Raw genomic sequence first — 22,180 nt, 5'->3', positions numbered from 1 at the left:
GTGGCACCTACACAAACTAGTCTCTGACTGGAGACACCCATTTGACAATGTGGAATTCGAACTGCACATTCCCATCAGCTATTATTAATAGCTAACTCCACTCCCCAGCCTCCTCTGTCCATGTACACCAATATGTTTGGAGGCACTTGCTTAGGAGGAAGGCTGGTTTTGCTATTAAGACCCGGGAAGGGGAGCGGGGAGAACTAGGTTCTATTCCTGACTTTCCTACAGACTTCCTGTGATATTCCGGGAGAGTTGTGACATCCCTCTGAGGCTTTTCTTTTCCAATCTGTAAAATGGGGATAATACTATTTCCCCCACCCACACAAAGCTTTTGTGAGGTTTCATTGGTTAAAGTCGGCAAAGTGCTCTGAGATTCTCCAATAGGGGATGCTATAGCAATCATACCAATTGTTCTAAGGGTATATGTTGCCTAAAAAAGCAACAGAATTTGGACAGATTCAGACAGGTACTCAGTGAGAACTCTGCAGGTATTCTTTAAAGGTAAGACAAAATTATTATCTTATATTTTTGCACCACCAATCGTCTGCATAGATCACAAGACATAGTCACTGGCCAAATCCGCTGTATGGCAAAGTCTTCTACAGGAGAAGTATCAGTGCCGCGATATCAGCTCTGGCTTAACTATTGAAATTGGCAGGAATGAGTAAAAACCATTGAAGGAAGTAAAGATTTTGTTCTGCCTATAGTATGTATGAATTACTTCACCCTCCACTGAAATGCAGTCCTCTCCCAGATGAAATGCAACAACTGCCTCACAGAGCACAGAAACATTACACCACAGGAAAGAATGTCCAAACTGAAACTGGGTAGATAGAAGGTAATTACCTAAACTGGAATTTAGTCAAGGCAGCAGGGTTAAAACTCCTGCTCTTGTAAAAGATGCTTTGGGTTCTCTACTGACAACAGATGTTCTGAACAGGTACGCGCTATTCAGTTTGTGAGATCTGATGCTTGAGGTGCTATGGCAGCTTTAAAGAAAAAGAGCTAGATCTAAAACTATCCAACATCCATGACAAAATATGGGCAGACCCTGAGAATACTTATTCACACAAATAGTCCTGCTGACTTCAGGTGGGTAACCTGTGTGAGTAAGAACTACTTATGACAGAGTAGGATATATCTATATCAAATTATGAACTCCATTTGGTATTATGTGCCAGGCACAAGTCTAAACTTGTTTGAGAGCAGACAGACAGCTGCCCTGCCCAGAAAATGTTCTCCACTATCAATAAGAAGATATCAAGACCACAATCTAGGCACAATGGCTTTGTGGGTCTCTCAACTGCTGGTCCACCCCATAGAACAAAATATGTTTTCTATACAGGGGACAGTGGGCAGGAAGTGGCATGGGAGGAAGGAGTGAGCATTACCAGGTGAGGATTGAAGTATGCCAGATGGAGCCCATGGCACAGAGAAGACACCCTACATAAGAGCATGAGTTTGTTCTATGCAAGGTGGGGCAACCATTGTCACATGGAAGTAGGACATGCAGGTAGGGTTGCCAGGTGTCCGGTTTTTGACCAGAATGCTCGGTCAAAAGGGGACCCTGGCAGCTCCGGTCAGCACTGCTGACCGGCTGCTAAAAGTCCGGACGGCAGTGCAGCAGGGCTAAGGCAGACTCCTTGCGGCTTCTGGAAGCAGCTGGCATGTCCAGCTCCTAGGCACAGGGACGGCCAGAGAGGCTCCCCGCACTGTCCCCGCCCCAAGCACCGGCTCTGTAGCTTCCTTTGGCTGGGAACTGCAGCCAATGGAAGCTGTGGGGACAGCACCTGTGGGTGGGGGCAGCGTGCAGAGCTGCCTGGCTACCCCTGCACCTAGGAGCTGCAGGGACGTATTGGCCATTTCTGGGAGCCATCTGAGGTAAGCACCTCCCAGAGTCTACACCCTTCACCCCCTCCTTCACCTCAACCCCCTGCCCCAGCCCTGAGCACCCTTCCAGAGCCCACACCCCACATCCCCTCCTGCACCCCTGCCCCAGCCCAGAGCCCCCTTCTGCAGGAGGTTGTGCAGCATCAGCCCACATACCAAGGAAGGGCATTAGACAAAATATCTGAGCCTGGGTGTGGGCCGTAGGGTCCAAGAGCTAGAAACGGTGACTGGACTCTACCCAGACCCAACTGGCTTGGAAACATGAGGGATGCAGCTATTGAGTCCACTCACAGCCAACCAGTGATTGCCCAGAGCAGTACAGGGCCAGGTTGTTGCACTACTCACATGAGTAAAGATTGCACAGGATCAGCCCCTAAATGTTATTTAAACTTAAGATTCACACATATTTTGCTTACTTGCCAAGACCTGAGTTTAGATTCTGGGTTTCCCCCTTGTTTGGCTCATGACCTCATTAGCAGCTAATAGCCTGAGATGTGCAGAGATGAGGGCACTCAGAATCTTTCAAGATTGGGACGCTGTGAGGTACTGAGCACTTCCTGCAAAGTGCTGAGGCCAAAAGTGTCAAGCTTGGTTGATTAAAGTAAGACCTTTAAATCCATATTTACACAACTAAATATGGGATTTTTTTTAAGGGAGCAGAGGGTGCTCAATGTGCTTTGGGCTTGTGCTGAAAAACAGTGTGAGGAATTAAATTTTGCAAGACTAACATGGCATCAACTGCTCCAGGACACGTGCAGAACCCTGAATGCAGGAGTCTGTCTAATCTAAAAAGCCTTTCAGTTCACCTTTAGCAAAAGCTGCAGTATTGTTTTCCAGAATGGTGAGCTAACAAAACTACAGCATGGGCTAACTTTTTAAAACCAGCTTTGGCACAGCCTTTAAGTGGCTGTAAGGAACAGATCATCTGCACAGCAATTAGAGTCAGGGGAGGAGGAAGAGGTCACTGGACCAGTCAATAATCAGTGCACCTTTTCCTCTATAGCTGGCACACAGAATGCTTCTAAAGCTTGTTGCTTAATTAAGCTTTGGAATTTTAAGTGGTGCACTTCTGCCATCTAGAGTTTTTCCTGCCATCCTGAAAACCTATCTGTCGACTTTTTTTCATCTACTTCACAAACGTAAGAAATGAACTGAACCAGAAACCCAACCGTTGATTAAAGGATAACAATGTTAAGATTGATTCCACATCAAATTAAACTAAAAATAAAGTATGGGGTGATGGTGGAAATGAACAGACGGGGAGTATCCTTGATCATTGCTTTGATGGGCAGAAAACTCTGCCTCACAATTAATTTTGTAGTATTCTCCATGGAACAAAATATTTTTAGGAAGACGGAAAATAATATTGGAGATGTGCATCAATGTGAAAGATAAAACATTTTTTAAAATGGATATAAAACACTGATTTTTTTTAAAGTCCTCTGAGGCTGGAAGAAACTGATCTTTATATTTGTCACCTACAAAATAAATTGACTTGTAATGAAGGTTGATGCTGTGATTAATATAACCCTTATACAAAATGCATAACCAGAACATTGCAATTAAAAATCCCTAAGTATTAAATAGAAAGAAAATTTACATAAAGATTCCATTAACCTTACGGTTCCTTCCATTTGGTTTAATCACACGTAAAAATCCACCTTGCACATTCCATGAGCAACCTGAACTGGGACCCCTCAGCTATACTTAAAACCTCTGTCAACATATACGTCTCTGCATATGAGTCTCGACAACTTTGCCAGAAAGAAGTTAGAGACTCCACTCACCACGCTAGCTGAGCTGCATGCTGCCTTTTATGTTTTAAGCACCCCTGCCACATCCACCTTTAGCATTTAAAAGCCAGAGTTTTTTCTTGCCCTCCCAGTAAAGAAGTATAGATTTCTCAACTATGGAGCACAGGGAATCCACAGGGCCAAATTATTAGTAAGATCTACATAGGGGCAGTGAAGCCCAGAGACCTTGGACCCTAGTAGCTCTTGCTCTTCTGAGCTCCTTGCCTGCCTGGAGAAGTAACTATTTGAATACTCCAGCACTTAAGGTTTTATGAAGGTATGACTCTAAGGGCTAAAGTGCTACACTTGGTCAGTCCAAAGCCAGTTTGCTTCTAAAGCATTTAACTTCAAGGGGTTCAGTATTGTTAGGTGACGTGGCTGAGCAATGGCTAGAAGGAAAATCTGTATACTATCGCTGTAGGAATCTAGGTGATGTGGATGCAAAAGTCAAGTCTTGAAACATGGATTTAAAAATTTTTTGTCGGGATGAAAAAAGAACATGAATGGGATAGCTATGATTGTGAGACCAGAGATTGCTGAAGGTGTCATGAGGGTAGAAAGAGGGGGTGACCAACTGATCACAATGTTATTGATGATAGAGAGTAGGGTTATATGTCTGATGTCAGCATACTTTCTGTAACTAGGTAGACCTGTGCAAGAGGAGAGCTTTAGAAATTAACTAGCAGAGTTGGTGGCTCTGACTGAGAGAAATGCCTTGGTAGCGGTCAGTGATGATTTAAACTGCAGTGTTGGTGAAGAGAGGCTCATAGGTGGAGGGGTGGATAAATCAGGCTTTGGTAAAAAAATTGAAGAAGGAGAGGTGGTGTTTATTTAATAGCTTTGCAGTGGGGAATAGATGGTTTGGAAAGAGAAATCCACCTGGTGACATACTACAGTGGAAAAAGTAAAGCCCAGGTGGACTATATTTTGTTAAGAAGAGAACATATGAAAATGATGAAAGACGTAAAGGTAATACTGAGTAAATATCTGGCAGAACAACATAAGGTATTAATAGCTAAAATCTGACTGCAACCTGAAAAAACAATAAAGAAGATGAAATTGAGGAAGAAATTGTGTTGGTGGTTATGTAAGAGGGGGAGAAAGGAGGATTTCTGCCAAAAGGTAAAGGAAGGCATTCATGCTTTGCCAATGATAATGAAGTCAATGAAAGAAGATGGAGAAATTTAAGAACTGGAGGTAGGGGTACGATGGGGTGCTTTCAGAGAACAAGCTGGTAGTGGAAGTCTCAGGTTGTAAGACAAGGCCCATCTGCTGAGGGCTGAGCGAGTCTTGGTGCATTGCTATGTCAATACTTTTGGTGCCCTCACTCTTTTTCATCACAGACCTCATAAACAGGATGTAAAAATCAGGTGATATTTGCCTTCAGCAATGTGATGGGGTATGCATACCCCGCACTAGGCAAGAAAGGTTTAACCCCACACTATGGGTGTGTGAAGTCCCGCTCCTGAAACCACACTGGGCATGCTCCAACTGCTGCTTCAGTATATAAGGGAGCAGCCCAGCTCATTCTAGGCTGACCACTGAGGAGGGAGGATGTTTGGTGGAGGTTCCAGTGCAGGAGCTGCTTCAGCACCTGACTACGGGAACCAGAGATCCCAAGAGCCAGACCAGAGACCTGTTGCCTAGGGCTGACCAACTGGAATCTGAATGCCAGGGAGCTACCCCCACAGAGGAACTCAAAGACCCTGGTGATGTATGGACCTCAGCTTCAGGAGACATGGTAGGAAGTGGCCCAGGGAGGCGAGATGTGTGGTATCTCCCACCCGAGGAAGGCCAGTGTGTTGTGGTAGGATCCCTGCTAATTGGGTTGTGACCACACTTGCTGCTGACAGGGCCCATGGCTGGAACACGGTGGAGCCAGGAGGGCCCGGGTCCCCCTACCTGGCCGTCACCCCCTGGGTGGTGGCTCCTGATTCTGGCCATTAGTCCACACAGCCCTGATTCCCCAGGGATGACCTACACTCTAGCTATTAGGCCATGTAGCCCTGAACCTGAGGGCATGCATAATTATTCTAGCCATTAGGCTCTGCAGCACTGACCCCAAGGGTAGCTTATTGACCCTGGCCATTAGGCCACACAGCCTTGATCCCCAGGACAGCCATATTGACTCGGCCCTTAGGCCATTTAACCCTGATCCCCAGGGCTGACATTGACTCTGGCCATTGGGCCACACAGTCCTGACCCTAAGGGAAGTTATATTGACTCAGCCCTGTGGGCTGGACAACGTTGATACCCCAAGGGCAGTTATATTGACTTGCTATTAAGCCACACAGCCCTGACTCCAAGGGTAGCCTATTGACTTTAGCCATTAGGCTACACCGCCCTGATCCCCAGAGAAACCATACTGACTCTAGCTGTTGGGTCATGTTGCTCGCAGCCTAGGGATAGTTGAGTAGACTGTAACCGCGGTGGTATCACAGTCCCAACCTGCCCCAAAGAGATGGGTGTGCATACCCCTCAACAAGCAGCTATGAGGTCATTTACTCCAGCTAAACAAACACTCATTTTGTGCCCATTATCTGTTCACTCATCTTAATGCAGTTACAGAAATGAGTGTGTGTTTAGGGTGCACTTCTTGACGAAACATGCAGCATCTCCAGTCCATAGTCCAGTTTGGACTATACAGAAACCTGTTGTGTTTTACAGACACTGGTATCTTTATTGGGCTTGCTACAGTTTGCCATACATAATACATCCGTTGCAGTTGCTCTTGCTTTCTGTAACCTACTCCAAGTAGCAAGCACCAGGGAGGAGGCTTGAGACACAGCTTGGTAGAGGGGCTACGTTCAGAACTGCCTTGTGCATGAGTGCTAATGGACTTGTAAACACATGTGTGAATTTATCGCTAAATTTCTAAAAATATCTTCATTTCAGAGGAGTGAAATATTTTTAAAGGATTTAATTTTGTTTACATGTAACTGAAGTCTTTGTCTTATATGACTGAAATTCCAGGTCAAATTCGTGTCTTCCTCTATATAAATAATATGTTCCTGTGAAAAGGTGGTTGCAAATCAGAGATAGAATAGCTCTTTGTGTCACAACCTCAGCTATGGAGCTAGTTCCATAACCTAGCATCTTTCAGAATAAAAGATCCCAAAATGCTTTATGTTCATAGACCATATTACATTTCATGCAACTGAGATTTTGTTCAAGGCCGTGTAGGAGATTTAGACAAACATCTTTTATTCATATTAAAATCTGAATTCTCTAGACGGATTTGAAATTCTCAACCCACTTCTGTCATTGAAATGCAACCACATCCGTATGGAGAAGGAACACTGGACACTGGTATCCCATATCCGAAAGCCATAAACAATGTAGTGAATGAAGGAGCAGAATACTATATGTAGTATTGTTTATAAATATATGTCCCTCTTCTTATCTGTTCATATTTACCTGCCTGACTGGCAGGAAATAAATCAGAGGCTGTAAAGGGAGAAACTAACAGGAAACAAAACAATGGCAAAGATAAGACACTGGGAGTAAACAGCTTCAAAGGAATTAAGATAACAATGGCTGGACCACTGACTGGAAAGTAAAAAGAAAAGGAGTACTTGTGGCACCTTAGTAGCTACCTAACTGGCTGCATCGAGCCTGGCATGATTTACTCTTCCCAAGGCTGGCAGCCTAGAATCAAAAAAGGATTCTAAACCTCCAAGATGCTGGCCTCGGGAAGTAGGAGGATGGATGGGTTGTCAGCAGATTGACAAAGGGAAAGAGAAACAGAGGGAGCATGCTACAATCAGGAGAGTCTGCTTCTCCCTGACTTGGGTGTCAAATAGGGGGATCTTACCAAAGCTGTCAAGGAAAGATCAAGGTGCAAGGAGACCCATGTGTGTAGGCCTTGTTTTTAACTTTTGTTCTGTGTGTCTTGTACCTTTGGGGGAACCAATAAATAATGTTTTGGTTTTGAAGATGCTGCTTTTGCATCATTTTAATAAGCTACTGGTCACAGGTCTCTGGCATGAAGGGGCTTACATTTGGGAAACAGAGCTGTAGCCCAGAGATCCACTCTGAGAGTGGGTGGAGAACATGGTTCCACCCAGAATGAGGGGCGGGAAGCCAGCCCTGTCATCTGAGGGGTGCATTCAAGAGGGAGAAAAAGGGGTCTAACACAGCTCGCCTTGTAACCATGACAACCAACCACTGTAAACCTTTAAACTAAGAGAAACTGCACTCTGGTGTTTGAATTTAGAAAGATTAATGTTTTTTGCATGTTATGAATGAGACATTTGGGATACATCATAAAGGGGCAGCTTGAAGTAAATCTAACCTGAATATAGACCAACTCACAGAAATTCATTCTTGACATCATAACTCTAAACAACTTCCCCACCACGGTGTCCTTAAACCTATACCCACACTCAGATGAAATACTATGTTTAGATAGAGGAAAACGTCTGATAGTGGGTTTTCTTAATGGCCATTCATATGTTTTGACTAAAAATGATGGAGGTACTTTTGAAAGGCTGGAAGCACAGAGTAGCACCAGCATCTACTAGTTCAAGCCACAGCCCAGGGGCTTTGCAATGGAATGCAGCTGCTGGGTGAACTCCATTTGAAGTAGTTGTAATGCTTCCAGGAGCTGAGTGGAAGTGTGGCAGCCACACCATGGCATGAAGCCAGCTCTACTGGGTGGGGCGGAGGTGAGGCGAGCAGGACAGAGGGTGGCGAGCTAGCGTGCAGCTGCCCTTGTACTTATGGGAAAACATGCTAAGATTCACTGTCCCTATGCAGTCGCCCTGGAAACCTGGCGGGAGGGTGGAAGGCTCATTTTCCCCATGGTTCTTGGTGTTGGGGTGGGCATGGTCCAGCTCCAAGATGATAAAGATGTATACAAATTTGCATGGGTACTTGATTAACATCTGGAGTGCGGGAGGAAGGGAGGCAATTGATCAGATCTTCACAGCAGCGACTGCCTGTGTTTTGTGTCTTTTACAACATTGAGCATGCTGTCCGTGTTAGATCATAAACAATGATCGCTTTCCATAGATGATTATTCCATATGCAGATGAACTTAAACAATTACCTTTATGCTCCATATATGGCATCTACAAAAATTCTTAACATGCCTGGCAGCCCTTCTTACACCAAGGCCCAGATCCTCAAAGGTATTTAGGCACCTAGCTTCCATTGGGAGGATCTGGGCCCAAATCCTCAACACTCTTTTCATGAGAGGGCCTGATCCTGGGATCATGGGAGTTCCTGGGAAAATCTCTGATTAACTTCCATAAGAACAGGATCAGGCCATCTCCTTTTTGTACACCTGTAGATGGATATTCTAGGCTTAAAATGTGACCTATCTTAGGGCCCATCCTGTGAGCCCCTACATGAGTAGTCTGGTTTGAAGTCCCATTCACATGAGTAATGTTTACGGGATTAGACCCTTAAAAAGATACTGAAAATGAACTGTGATGGGGAAATATGCCATATAGCTATCTGATTCTTTGAAATGCCTTTACAAATGCTAAATGTTCATTTAAAAACTACATTTACATAAACATTTTTGAGGTTGTTTTTTCTCTTTTTGTGGGGGAGTAGCAGGAACTGAGTCTCCTCCCATTTACACCAGTTTTTGTCTGGTGTAGCTGTGATTACACTACACTGCACTAGTATAAGTTAGAGGAAACTGCTCGAGTTTTGCCAGTAGCCTCTAGACCCTAGTGACTAGACTGCTTTCCACTCCCTAGTTCTGTAACAAATGCCGTTCACAGAACTGTACCGAAGTGATATTCTCCCTGATTTTGGCACACACATACACAAATATGTGGTCAAGAAAACATAAGGCTGTTTCTGTTGGTAATCGCTTGAGGACTAGATAAATGCTCTGTGTAAGACTCTAAAAACAGCACTCATAAGGCACCATGGATAAATACTGAGTATGCAAAGATTGAACTGATGTTCTACACTATAGGAGAAATATTGTCACCCTTTGTGACACTCTATACCTTGGGGGAGTGTGCTGTAACCCCCATATTCCTCATTTTTGTATAATTGTGATCTTACTTTACAAGGCATGCTTTATATGTATCAGGGGAAAGGTTATGATCTGCTGAAAGTCATTTCTATATCCATATATGTATATCATTAACGCATATGAAGTTATGAAAATTGTGTAGTATGGTTGTCACTAAAAAATGCTGTAAATTGGGGAAATCAGTCAGATATTATCTCCCCAGAGGCAAGAGCAAGGAAAGTAACCAATGCCCGGGTGGGATATCAAACAACCCATCAACAGCCATTGTCCAGCAAGGGAGCTACAATGCAATGACTCACCTGCATGAGGCCACATCAGGGGAATTGCTCAACCTTGCTTGGAGAGACTCAGTAATGCTCACTGACTCTGAAGGGGGGGGGGCAAAGCCAAGGGGGAGGAAAGGACATGATAAAAGGAAGAGACATTTGCCATGCTCTTCCTCTCCCTTCCACCTACATCTACAGACACCGCCAGCCAGCCTGTGGTGAAAAGCCTCTAAGTTTGTAAGGGCATTGAAAGTGTTAAAATCAGCTTAGAATGTGTTTTGCTTTCATTTCATTTGACCAAATCTGACTTCTTATGCTTTAACTTATAATCATTTAAAATCTATCTTTATAGTTAAAAATTTGTTTATTGTACCTGAAGCAGTGCATTTGGTTTGAAGTGTGTCAGAGGCTCCCCTTGGGATAACAAGCCTGGTACATATCAAGTTCTTTTTTAAACTGATGACCTCATATAAGCTTGCAGAGTCCAGCGGGCATTACTGCACACTGCAAGACAGAGGTTCCTAGCGTTGTGTTTGGGACCGGAGTTATTGGCTAGTGTCATTCAGTTGCACAATCCAAGGAGCAGCTTACATGCCAGAGGCTGTGTGTAAACAGTGTAGGAGCAGGATTTTATAATTGTACTATAAGAATAGAGGTACTAATGTATGTCTTTATTTCATTTTACCAGCCACCCCATTTGAATAGCAGAAAGGAATGACCCTCTGGGACATTGGTAGAAATGCATCTGACAGACTGCCAGTGTCTGTACTGATGTTAAGGCAGAGACAGATCAGAACAATCCTTATGACTGATTATGGTCACCCTTTTGTTTTAGGATAAGTTATAATGTCTACTATGGTTTCCTATATGTATTACAAATTAGGCATTCTAGTTAAATATACATTTCTTTGTTTTAAGGTTTAGTAAGTAAAAGACAGGATCTTGTATTGTGTCTATGTTAAGGAGATTCAAAATAAAACTGACACTATTTGTATTCTCAAAGGTCTCTGTAAAAGACTGTTTGTGTGAATGAGGAATGTATACATCAGGAAAACATAAGGTGTGAAGGCCATTGTTATAGCCAGATGGTCAAGGAGGAAGGAGTGAAGAGACTTAACAACACCAGAGAATCATCAACGTGCATCCATAATGAAGGAAGGGCAGATTGATGACCCTGAGGTGAAGGCTGACACCCCTAAAGACAAGACAATGGATTAAATCGAAACCAGGACAGGATGACCCTCTCAGAGGTGTTTTGGCATCTTAACATAAAAAGAAACGCCATTTAAGATGTAACCGGTCAAAAACTGACACAGCAAAATCCATAGACTTCAACAGAGAAAAAGATTATAACAGGGTACTTGGCCATGGGACTTTGAGATTGTCTTGCCACAATCCAGGAGCATCGGATCGCGACTGACAGAGCCCTGGTCCCCTCTGCAACCAATCTGGCTGGCCACTAGATTGATCCAGACTCTGGACTGGTAACTGGTAAACATCAACTGGCAGGACTGTGTGCATGATGAGTGTGATTGAAAAGCATATGCTAACTGCTTTATTCTCAATAAATGTGGCATGCTGCCTTCTCCCCTATAAAGATCCCATGTGCTTCTTATAAGTATAACAACAGCCAAGGAGTGGGGGTTCTCACAGCAGAGCAGGGTAAGGCTGGCTCCCAGAGTCAAGGATTGTAGTGACCTAGCAGATCACCTCGTCCAGGTAACACCAGAGGGGAATGTCACACCCTTAAATAAGCACCATGTAAAGTGCTCAAAGCATTAAGGTAAAACAGTTGTGTTTAAAATTCTGGAGGGAGGGGGATGCCAGTGTATGCCAATCAAAAAAATGACTGTATAGATAACTTCTGAAAGGATATTTACAAACAGTCCAGAGCAATAACATTAAAAACCTACTACTCCTGCTATTGGGACACATACTTCTTCTAGATTAATGCTTTAGGAACAAAGAACCATCTTTGAACCTCCTTATAATCAGACTATATTTCATCTACTCAGTGAAGAATCCTTTGTAGCAGGCTGGCAATGCACTTGGTTGTAATGTGGGATGCTCAAGGGTTTAAAGCTGGCCCCTTATTCCTTAATGTGAACTTCTTTGGTTTATATCTGACTCCCCTCATAGTTTTTATGTCAGTGATTTCACTAACATACAATCTCTATTTTACTTTGCTCTGCAAAATATGCAATGATTACAAAAAAACCAAATCAGAGTTAAGAAGCAAAGCTGTGTAAGTGGACCTTGAAGGCAAATGAAAAGGGAGGCTTTTAATGAGTCTCCTGATATGTTTTATGCTGCACCCAAAGGCATAGCCGCTAGTGCACCTTCCCAATACAGCAAAGTAATGAGATCTACTGTAATCTTTTCACAGCATTCAACTGGGAACCAGTCCTGACAGCACTCTGATATGGAACTTGCAATGGGAGTTGCATACAGTTACAAGACTGAGCCCCCATGCACCAAAATGGCATGCAAAACGAGCTATCCAGTGTCCTCGAGGGGGCACTTTTTTAGGTCAGCACTGAGGAACACAGGGTGGAGTGTGTGGAAGCTTGAACTGCCACTGTCCAAGCTGTATATTTTGTGGAAAAAGAGAAGGCACTGGGATGGCTTAATGGGCACTTTTCACCAGAATTAAATTCACTAGCCAGTCCCTGTGCCTCCATATTAGAACACAGGGATGCCATGTGAAGGGAGTGAGTAATAATTTAAAAAACGAAGTAAAAAAATGCTAGGCTGGCTTTGAACTTCGGGTCACACTTTGTATGAAGGCTCCATTCATAAAGGGTTAACAAATGGTTAATAGATGTTTTTAATAAATGACTAGTCAATCACTGTAGAGCCGAACAGGTCAATAGGGGCTTATAACCATGGGTTATTACCGTCTGTAATGCCTTCCACTGAAGTGCTTATAATCATCTCTAACACATCCTACCCATATCTGTTACAGTCTTAAAACATTTATGTGACATTTATGAACCCTTTATACACTATTCATAAATATAACCTTAATGTAAAGTGAGACCAAACTTGGATTTTTCCCACATTCATGCCAAAGACTCTGCCATTGTGCTATGTGTAATAACCATGGCCTGTGCAAGGCCGTAGGCACAACTTAAGCTCTGTGTTAATGGCTTACACCAGTGGTTCTCAAAGCCAGTCCGCCGCTTGTTCAGGGAAAGCCCCTGGCGGGCCGGACCGGTTTGTTTACCTGCCACGTCTGCAGGTTCGGCCAATCGCGGCTCCCACTGGCCTGGAGCCACTTCCCGCACCTTCACTGGCCTGGAGCGGCTAACCGTGGCCAGTGGTAGCCGCAATCGGCCAAACCTGCAGACGCGGCAGGTAAACAACCAGTCCGGCCCGCCAGGAGACTACACAAGCGGCGGACCGGCTTTGAGAACCACTGGCTTACACGCAGCAGAGTCTTGCATGGCCCCTCCATCCTAAGGTGAATTTCGGACTATATCAGCAAGTGGAACCATAGGATTATGAAGTATCAGCTGCTTGCCCTTTCTAGCAGTGGATATTTCCACAGAGCCTGTTAAGACCAGGTCCTCCATTAATATAGCCCCAATTTTGCACCTGCAGTGAGCTGTGCCTACAGTTTTGCCTCAGCCATTTATTTATGCCTTTTCCTGTCCAGTATAATATTTGTGTGCGCAGAAATGAAAGTCTGGTGTAAAAATTGCACTGAAATGTATCAACCTGAGAGGGCGGTTGGTCTGTAGGTCAAAGCACTGGAAGACTGGTGGCAAAGCTGAGAAGTATCATTCTCCTCACTCTACAGGTAGGGAAACTATGTTATATACAGGTGAAGTGATTTGTTAACTATCACATTGCTTGTCAGTGGCAGCGCTGGGAACAGAACCCAGTCTCCTGATTCCCCACTCTCGTGCCTAACACACTGGACCACAGATCCATCAAAATAAAGAGCAAGAGCCTAGTGTGACAAGTGCCACTGATGATCCGAATGTCAAAGAGAAAGGGGACATATTGTTTTTAACAAATTTCAAGTTCATGAGCAAATTACCCCCAAAAATGGATTACCGGCCCTACTCTTTCATCTGATGATATGTATGTCTATTGATTTAAAACTATATTTCCCCTCTCACTAGTACTTAAAATTATGGGAATAGTGACTGATTCATCAACCAGTGGTATTGTTTCCTCTGAGGTCTGATGATAATTAATTTGATGTAATAAGTAGGGCCAGGTTTAATAAACGATCCATCTGGCTTCATATAATAAATTGATTTTATGGTGCCTCTGTGAAGTGGAAGCCAGGCAGAATTTTTATTGAATCTAGGTCCAAATATAATACATGATAATTCTCATTTTCAGCTTATTTCATTTATTAATAAAATCCATTTAGTATCTTTGGATATTTTTCAAAAGGTTCATCCTTTATCCTCCTCGTCATAATTAGTACTGAAGGTAATTAGTTTTTATGTAGGAGTTCTCCTTCACCTAGATACAAGTCATCTAAATTATTTTCATTTGCTTATGGAAATGAGACCACCACAGTTTTATTTCTCCTTGAATTGCTCCCTAGTGATTACCTTAAGTGGAATTACAATTTCTGTGCTGCTGTAGTGGAGTTTAACTCTTCCAGTGTTCTTGCTTTATACAGCCAGCCATAGCTTTCTAATGTCATTTTTGTGGGGTAGAGAATAAGCAAGCTGTGTGAGCCAAGACAGTAGGGTGGGAGGGCCTGATATGAGGGATCGTCGCCAGTTGGACGTAAAATATTCACAAACAAACTGCAAAGGACACAGCACAGAATCAGGAATGTGGGGAGCTTTGGGGAAGAAGTTCTTAAAAACAAACAAAGAAACCTTAAATAACACACAACAAAATTTCAAACAAATATAGGGCACCCTTCTTATATTAAGAATACCTTTACAAGGGGTTAATAAATGATGAATAGCTTTGATAAGTATGTCACAGATATGAGTAGAATGGGTAATAGATGGTTAGAAGCTGTGGTTCTAAGTTGTTGGAAAATGCTGTTTCATTGAAATCAAAACTTTACACAAGAACATGTCAATTTCAACAACATTTTGTTTGGAAGGAATATTGAAAAAAGCAGAATATTTTGATCTTTTCAGAATGGACTGTTTTGATTTTTCACTTCCAAATGACTTCATTTCTAAATTAATTTTCTAATAAATTAATATAATATAAAAATGTTATAAAATCCACATTGAAATGAAATGTTTTATCACAATTGAACATTTTGATTAACTTGAAATGATATTTTTTTTAAATTTCATTTCAGAAGAAATCTTTTGTTTCTGGTTCGATTTGAATTTTAAAATGTTGGAATTCCTTGTGAAATGAAAATTCTGAGTATCAACCAGATCCAGTTATAAACAACCCGTTGAACTCTATAACAATTTATGAATAGCTATTTTAATAAATAATCATTCATTAACCATTTACAAGCTATTTATAAGTCTACATTTAATATAAAATTTGGCCCAAGTGAGCTACAGAAAAACATTTTATATTGGAAAAATGTAAAGGGGAATCATATGGGTGGAATAGCTATGCTCTGAATGCATGACAAAACAACATCATTTGGAAATAGAAATCAACTGCACCTCCAGTGCCCTTCTGGCAAGGCTCTCAAAATGATTCAACAATATTAATTAAGCCTCAGACCCCTGTAAATTAGGTACTGAAAGTACTTTACATATGATCAAACCAAGGCTGTTATTTGTATTTTAATTGCAATTGCATCCACATTGTGTTAGATGTTTTCCAATCGTGGAGAACACAGCCTTTACTCCCAGTGGCAGATTACTGTATGGGCCGACAGGGCCTGTGCCTAGGGGTCCCGGCCAATTTGGGGGCCCCGCAGGGGCACCGTCACTCTGGCCCTGCCCCCTGCTATTTCTCCCCCCAGCCTACCCCTCAGCCCTGCTCCTCCTCTTTCCCCTGTGGCCCTGCCCAAGCTGGAAGACGGATGGAGCCTGTCTAGAGAGTGAGGCCTTGGCTACACTTGCAAGTTAGAGCACATTAAATCAGCCTCGGACACCCTAACTCCTGAGGTGTCCACACTGGCAAGGCACGTAGAGCACCTGGACTCTGCAGCTGGAGCGTTCCTGGAAATCCACCTCCACAAGAAGCATAAAGCTTGCTGCGCCCTGGCTGAAACAGCCAGGTGTTAATGTGGATGACGTGTTGCATTACTGCGCTGTGACTGGCCTCCGGAAATGTCCCATAATCCGCTGAAGTCAAGTGGCCACTCTGGTCATTGTTTTGAACTCGTCTGCAGGCAGGCGGATATCCCCTTTGAAAGCTCCGTTTCTGACAGCCGGCTGCTTATCTGCTCCGGGACGCAAAGCAAACCATTACTGTGGAATGCTCCTGCTGCCGAGACAGGCGTTTGTGTGTGTGTGTGTGTGTGTGAGAGAGAGAGAGAGGCTGGGGGGGCGAGGGTCTGCTGCTGTCTGAACTTAGAAAACAGCATGCTGACACACTCTCTGCCCCCCAAAACACACTGTCTCTCCCCCACATACACACAACACACTCCCTATCACACTCCATCCCCCCCATTTGAAAAGCACTCTGCAGCCACTTGCACACCAGGATAGCTATCATAATGCACTGTTCTCTGTGGCGTTGCAAGAGCTGCTAATGTGGCCACGCCATTGCGCTTGCAGTTGTCAGTGTAAACACACGGCAGCATTTTCCCTGCTGCAGTCTCCAAAGGCTGGTTTAACTCCCAGCGCTCTACATCTGCAAGTGTAGCCAAGCCCTGAGTTGTATTCCCCAGCCCGGAGCTGGCTGAGCCTCCTCTCCCTTTACCCGCTTTCCCTCCCGCAGCGCAGAACTGGCCCAAGCCCCGTATCCCTTTCCCTCCCCCTGCACGGAGCTGGCCAAGCCACTTGCCCAAGCCCCCTCCTTCCCTGCGCGAGGCTGGCCTGAGCCCCCTTGCTGCTGCTGCTGTGTTAGATGTTTTTCAACCGTGGGGAACACAGTTTCTACTACTCCACAGGGTTTACAGTCCAAAAAACACCCAAGATAAAGAGTGTCGGGGCAACGGGTATAACACACAAGCAAAGAGGTCAGGCTCAGAGTAGTCACATGGCTTATTAGTCACACGGGCTTTTTTGTTTTGAAAAGTTACAGACACCAAGACCCTAATCCTGCAAAGCACTTAAGCATGTCCGTAATGGCGCTATTCATGTTTTTAATTTCAATGCCAGTGCCCTTATGCTTCTCTTTCCACACAAATCAGCAGTTCACTCAGATAAACAAATGAGGTAGATAAATAGAACACTTAGCTAGTTTCTGTTGGTGTCATAAAGTATGTCTACTCTGCAATGTAAGCCCAGGTCAAGTAAGACTTGTAGCCCATAACACTAGCTTAGCATTTGATTTTACTTGGCAATAACACAAGTCCTGTATCCTGTCAAACATTTGCTGAAGCACGTTAGCATAAGTGAAGCCTAGGACTATGACTCTTAGGGTATGTCTACACTACGGAATAAGGTTGAATTTATAGAAGTCGGTTTTGTAGAAATCGGTTTTATATATTCGAGTGTGTGTGTCCCTCAGAAAATGCTCTAAGTGCATTAAGTGCATTAACTCGGCGGAGTGCTTCCACAGTACCGAGGCTAGAGTCGACTTCCGGAGCGTTGCACTGTGGGTAGCTATCCCACAGTTCCCGCAGTCTCCGCTGCCCATTGGAATTCTGGGTTGAGATCCCAATGCCTGATGGGGCTAAAACATTGTCGCGGGTGGTTCTGGGTACATATCGTCAGGCCCCCCGTTCCCTCCCTCCCTCCGTGAAAGCAAGGGCAGATAATCGTTTTGCGCCTTTTTTCCTGAGTTACCTGTGCAGACGCCATACCACGGCAAGCATGGAACCCGCTCAGGTAACTGTCACCGTATGTCTCCTGGGTGCTGGCAGACGCGGTACGGCATTGCTACACAGTAGCAGCAACCCATTGCCTTCTGGCAGCAGACGGTGCAATACAACTGGTAGCCGTCATCGTCGTGTCCAAGGTGCTCCTGGCCACGTCGGCTGGGAGCGCCTGGGCAGACATGGGCGCAGGGACTAAATTTGGAGTGACTTGACCAGGTCATTCTCTTTAGTCCTGCAGTCAGTCCTATTGAACCGTCTTATGGTGAGCAGGTAGGCGATATGGATTGCTAGCAGTCGTACTGTACCATCTTCAACTGGGCAGGCAAGAGATGAGGATGACCTAGCAGTCGTATTGTACCATCTTCTGCCGGGCAGGCAAGAGATGAGGATGGCTAGCAGTTCCCTCCCTCCCTCCGTGAAAGCAAGGGCAGACAATTGTTTCACGCCTTTTTTCCTGATTTACCTGTGCAGACACCATACCACGGCAAGCATGGAGCCCGCTCAGGTAACCATCACCGTATGTCTCCTGGGTGCTGGCAGACGTGGTATTGCATTGCTACACAGTAGCAGCAACCCCTTGCCTTGTGGCAGCAGACGGTACAGTACGACTGGTAGCCATCTTCATCATGTCCGAGGTGCTCCTGGCCACGTCGGCCACGAGCGCCTGGGCAGACATGGGCGTAGGGACTAAATTTGGAGTGACTTGTCCAGGTCATTCTCTTTAGTCCTGCAGTCAGTCCTATTGAACCGTCTTATGGTGAGCAGGCAGGCGATACAGATTGCTAGCAGTCGTACTGTACCATCTTCTGCCGAGCAGCCATGAGATGTGGATGGCATGCAGTCCTTCTGCACCGTCTGCTGCCAGCCAAAGATGTAAAAGATAGATGGAGTGGATCAAAACAAGAAATAGACCAGATTTGTTTTGTACTCATTTGCCTCCTCCCCCGTCTAGGGGACTCATTCCTCTAGGTCACACTGCAGTCACTCACAGGGAAGGTGCAGCGAGGTAAATCTAGCCATGTATCAATCAGAGGCCAGGCTAACCTCCTTGTTCCAATAAGAACAATAACTTAGGTGCACCATTTCTTATTGGAACCCTCTGTGAAGTCCTGCCTGAAATACTCCTTGATGTAAAGACACCCCCTTTGTTGATTTTAGCTCCCTGAAGCCAACCCTGTAAGCCGTGTCGTCAGTCGCCCCTCCTTCCGTCAGAGCAACGGCAGACAATCGTTCCGCGCCTTTTTTCTGTGTGGACGCCATACCAAGGCAAGCATGGAGGCCGCTCAGCTCACTTGGGCAATTAGGAGCACATTAAACACCACACGCATTATCCAGCAGTATATGCAGCACCAGAACCTGACAAAGCAATACCGGGCGAGGAGGCGACATCAGCGCGGTCACGTGAATGATCAGGACATGGACACAGATTTCTCTGAAAGCATGGGCCCTGCCAATGCATGCATCATGGTGCTAATGGGGCAGGTTCATGCTGTGGAACACCGATTCTGGGCTCGGGAAACAAGCACAGACTGGTGGGACCGCATAGTGTTTCAGGTCTGGGACGATTCCCAGTGGCGGCAAAACTTTCGCATGCGTAAGGGCACTTTCATGGAACTTTGTGACTTGCTTTCCCCTGCCCTGAGGCGCATGAATACCAAGATGAGAGCAGCCCTCACAGGTGAGAAGCGAGTGGCGATAGCCCTGTGGAAGCTTGCAACGCCAGACAGCTACCAGTCAGTTGGGAATCAATTTGGAGTGGGCAAATCTACTGTGGGGGCTGCTGTGATGCAAGTAGTCAACGCAATCAAAGATCTGCTGATATCAAGGGTAGTGACCCTGGGAAATGTGCAGGTCATAGTGGATGGCTTTGCTGCAATGGGATTCCCTAGCTGTGGTGGGGCCATAGACGGAACCCATATCCCTATCTTGGCACCGGAGCACCAAGCTGGCGAGTACATAAACAGCAAGGGGTACTTTTCAATAGTGCTGCAAGCTCTGGTGGATCACAAGGAATGTTTCGCCAACATCAAGGTGGGATGGCCGGGAAAGGTACATGACGCTTGCATCTTCAGGAACTCTGGTCTGTTTCAAAAGCTGCAGGAAGGGACTTTATTCCCAGACCAGAAAATAACTATTGGGGATGTTGAAATGCCTATATGTATCCTTGGGGACCCAGCCTACCCCTTAATGCCATGGCTCATGAAGCCGTACACAGGCAGCCTGGACAGTAGTCAGGAGCTGTTCAACTACAGGCTGAGCAAGTGCAGAATGGTGGTAGAATGCGCATTTGGATGTTTAAAGGTGCGCTGGCGCAGTTTACTGACTCGCTTAGACCTCAGCGAAACCAATATTCCCACTGTTATTACTGCTTGCTGTGTGCGCCACAATATCTGTGAGAGTAAGGGGGAGACGTTTATGGCGGGGTGGGAGGTTGAGGCAAATCGCCTGGCTGCTGGTTACACGCAGCCAGACACCAGGGCGGTTAGAAGAGCACAGGAGGGCGCGGTACGCATCAGAGAAGCTTTGAAAACCAGTTTCATGACTGTTTGTTTCTCCTTGATGAAACCCCCCGCCCCTTGGTTCACTCTACTTCCCTGTAAGCTAACCACCCTCCCTCCTCCCTTCGATCACCACTTGCAGAGGCAATAAAGTCATTGTTGCTTCACATTCATGCATTCTTTATTCATTCATCACACAAATAGGGGGATGACTACCAAGGTAGCCCAGGAGTGGTGGTGGAGGAGGGAAGGAAAATGCCACACAGCACTTTAAAAGTTTACAACTTTAAAATTTATTGAATGCCAGCCTTCTTTTTTTTTGGGCAATCCTCTGTGGTGGAGTGGCTGGTTGGCTGGAGGCCCCCCCACCGCGTTCTTGGGCGTCTGGGTGTGGAGGCTTGGTGAGGAGGGCGGTTGGTTACACAAGGGCTGTAGTGGCAGTCTGTGCTCCAGCTGCCTTTGCTGCAGCTCAACCATACACTGGAGCATACTGGTTTGGTTCTCCAGCAGCCTCAGCATTGAATCCTGCCTCCTCTCATCACACTGCCGCCACATTTGAGCTTCAGCCCTGTCTTCAGCCCGCCACTTATTCTCTTCAGCCCTCCACTTACTCTCTTCAGCCTGCCACCTCTCCTCCCGGTTATTTTGTGCTTTCCTGCACTCTGACATTATTTGCCTCCACGCATTCGTCTGTGCTCTGTCAGTGTGGGAGGACAGCATGAGCTTGGAGAACATTTCATCTCGAGTGTGTTTTTTTTTCTTTCTAATCTTCACTAGCCTCTGGGAAGGAGAAGATCCTGTGATCATTGAAACACATGCAGCTGGTGGAGAAAAAAAGGGACAGCGGTATTTAAAAAGACACATTTTATAAAACAGTGGCTACACTCTTTCAGGGTAAACCTTGCTGTTAACATTACATACATAGCACATGTGCTTTCATTACAAGGTCACATTTTGCCTCCCCCCACCGCGTGGCTACCCCCTCAACCCTCCCCCCTCCCCGTGGCTAACAATGGGGAACATTTCTGTTTAGCCACAGGCAAACAGCCCAGCAGGAACGGGCTCCTCTGAGTGTCCCCTGAAGAAAAGCACTCTATTTCAGCCAGGTGACCATGAATTATATCTCACTCTCCTGAGGATAACACAGAGAGATAAAGAATGGATGTTGTTTGAACGCCAGCAAACATACACTGCAATGCTTTGTTGTACAATGATTCCCGAGTAGGTGTTACTGGCCTGGAGTGGTAAAGTGTCCTACCATGAAGGACGCAATAAGGCTGCCCTCCCCAGAAACCTTTTGCAAAGGCTTTAGGACTACATCTAGGAGAACCGCAAATGCCAGGGCAAAGTAATCCTTTCACATGCTTTTAAACCATGTATAGTATTTTAAAACGTACACTCACCGGAGGTCCCTTCTCCACCTGCCGGGTCCAGGAAGCAGCCTTGGGTGGGTTCAGGGGGTACTGGCTCCAGGTCCAGGGTGAGAAACAGTTCCTGGCTGTCGGGAAAACCGGTTTCTCCACTTGCTCGCTGTGAGCTATCTACAACCTCATCATCATCATCTTCTTCTTCATCCCCAAAACCTGCTTTCATGTTGCCTCCATCTCCATTGAAGGAGTCAAACAACACGGCTGGGGTAGTGGTGGCTGAACCCCCTAAAATGGCATGCAGCTCATCATAGAAGTGGCATGTTTGGGGCTCTGACCCGGAGCGGCTGTTCGCCTCTCTGGTTTTCTGGTAGGCTTGCCTCAGCTCCTTAAGTTTCATGCGGCACTGCTTCGGGTCCCTGTTATGGCCTCTGTCCTTCATGCCCTGGGAGATTTTGACAAAGGTTTTGGCAT

The sequence above is a fragment of the Caretta caretta genome, chromosome 2 (genome assembly GCF_965140235.1).
Source record: "Caretta caretta isolate rCarCar2 chromosome 2, rCarCar1.hap1, whole genome shotgun sequence".
NCBI lineage: Eukaryota > Metazoa > Chordata > Testudines > Cheloniidae > Caretta > Caretta caretta.
This window is presented reverse-complemented; position numbering follows the sequence as displayed.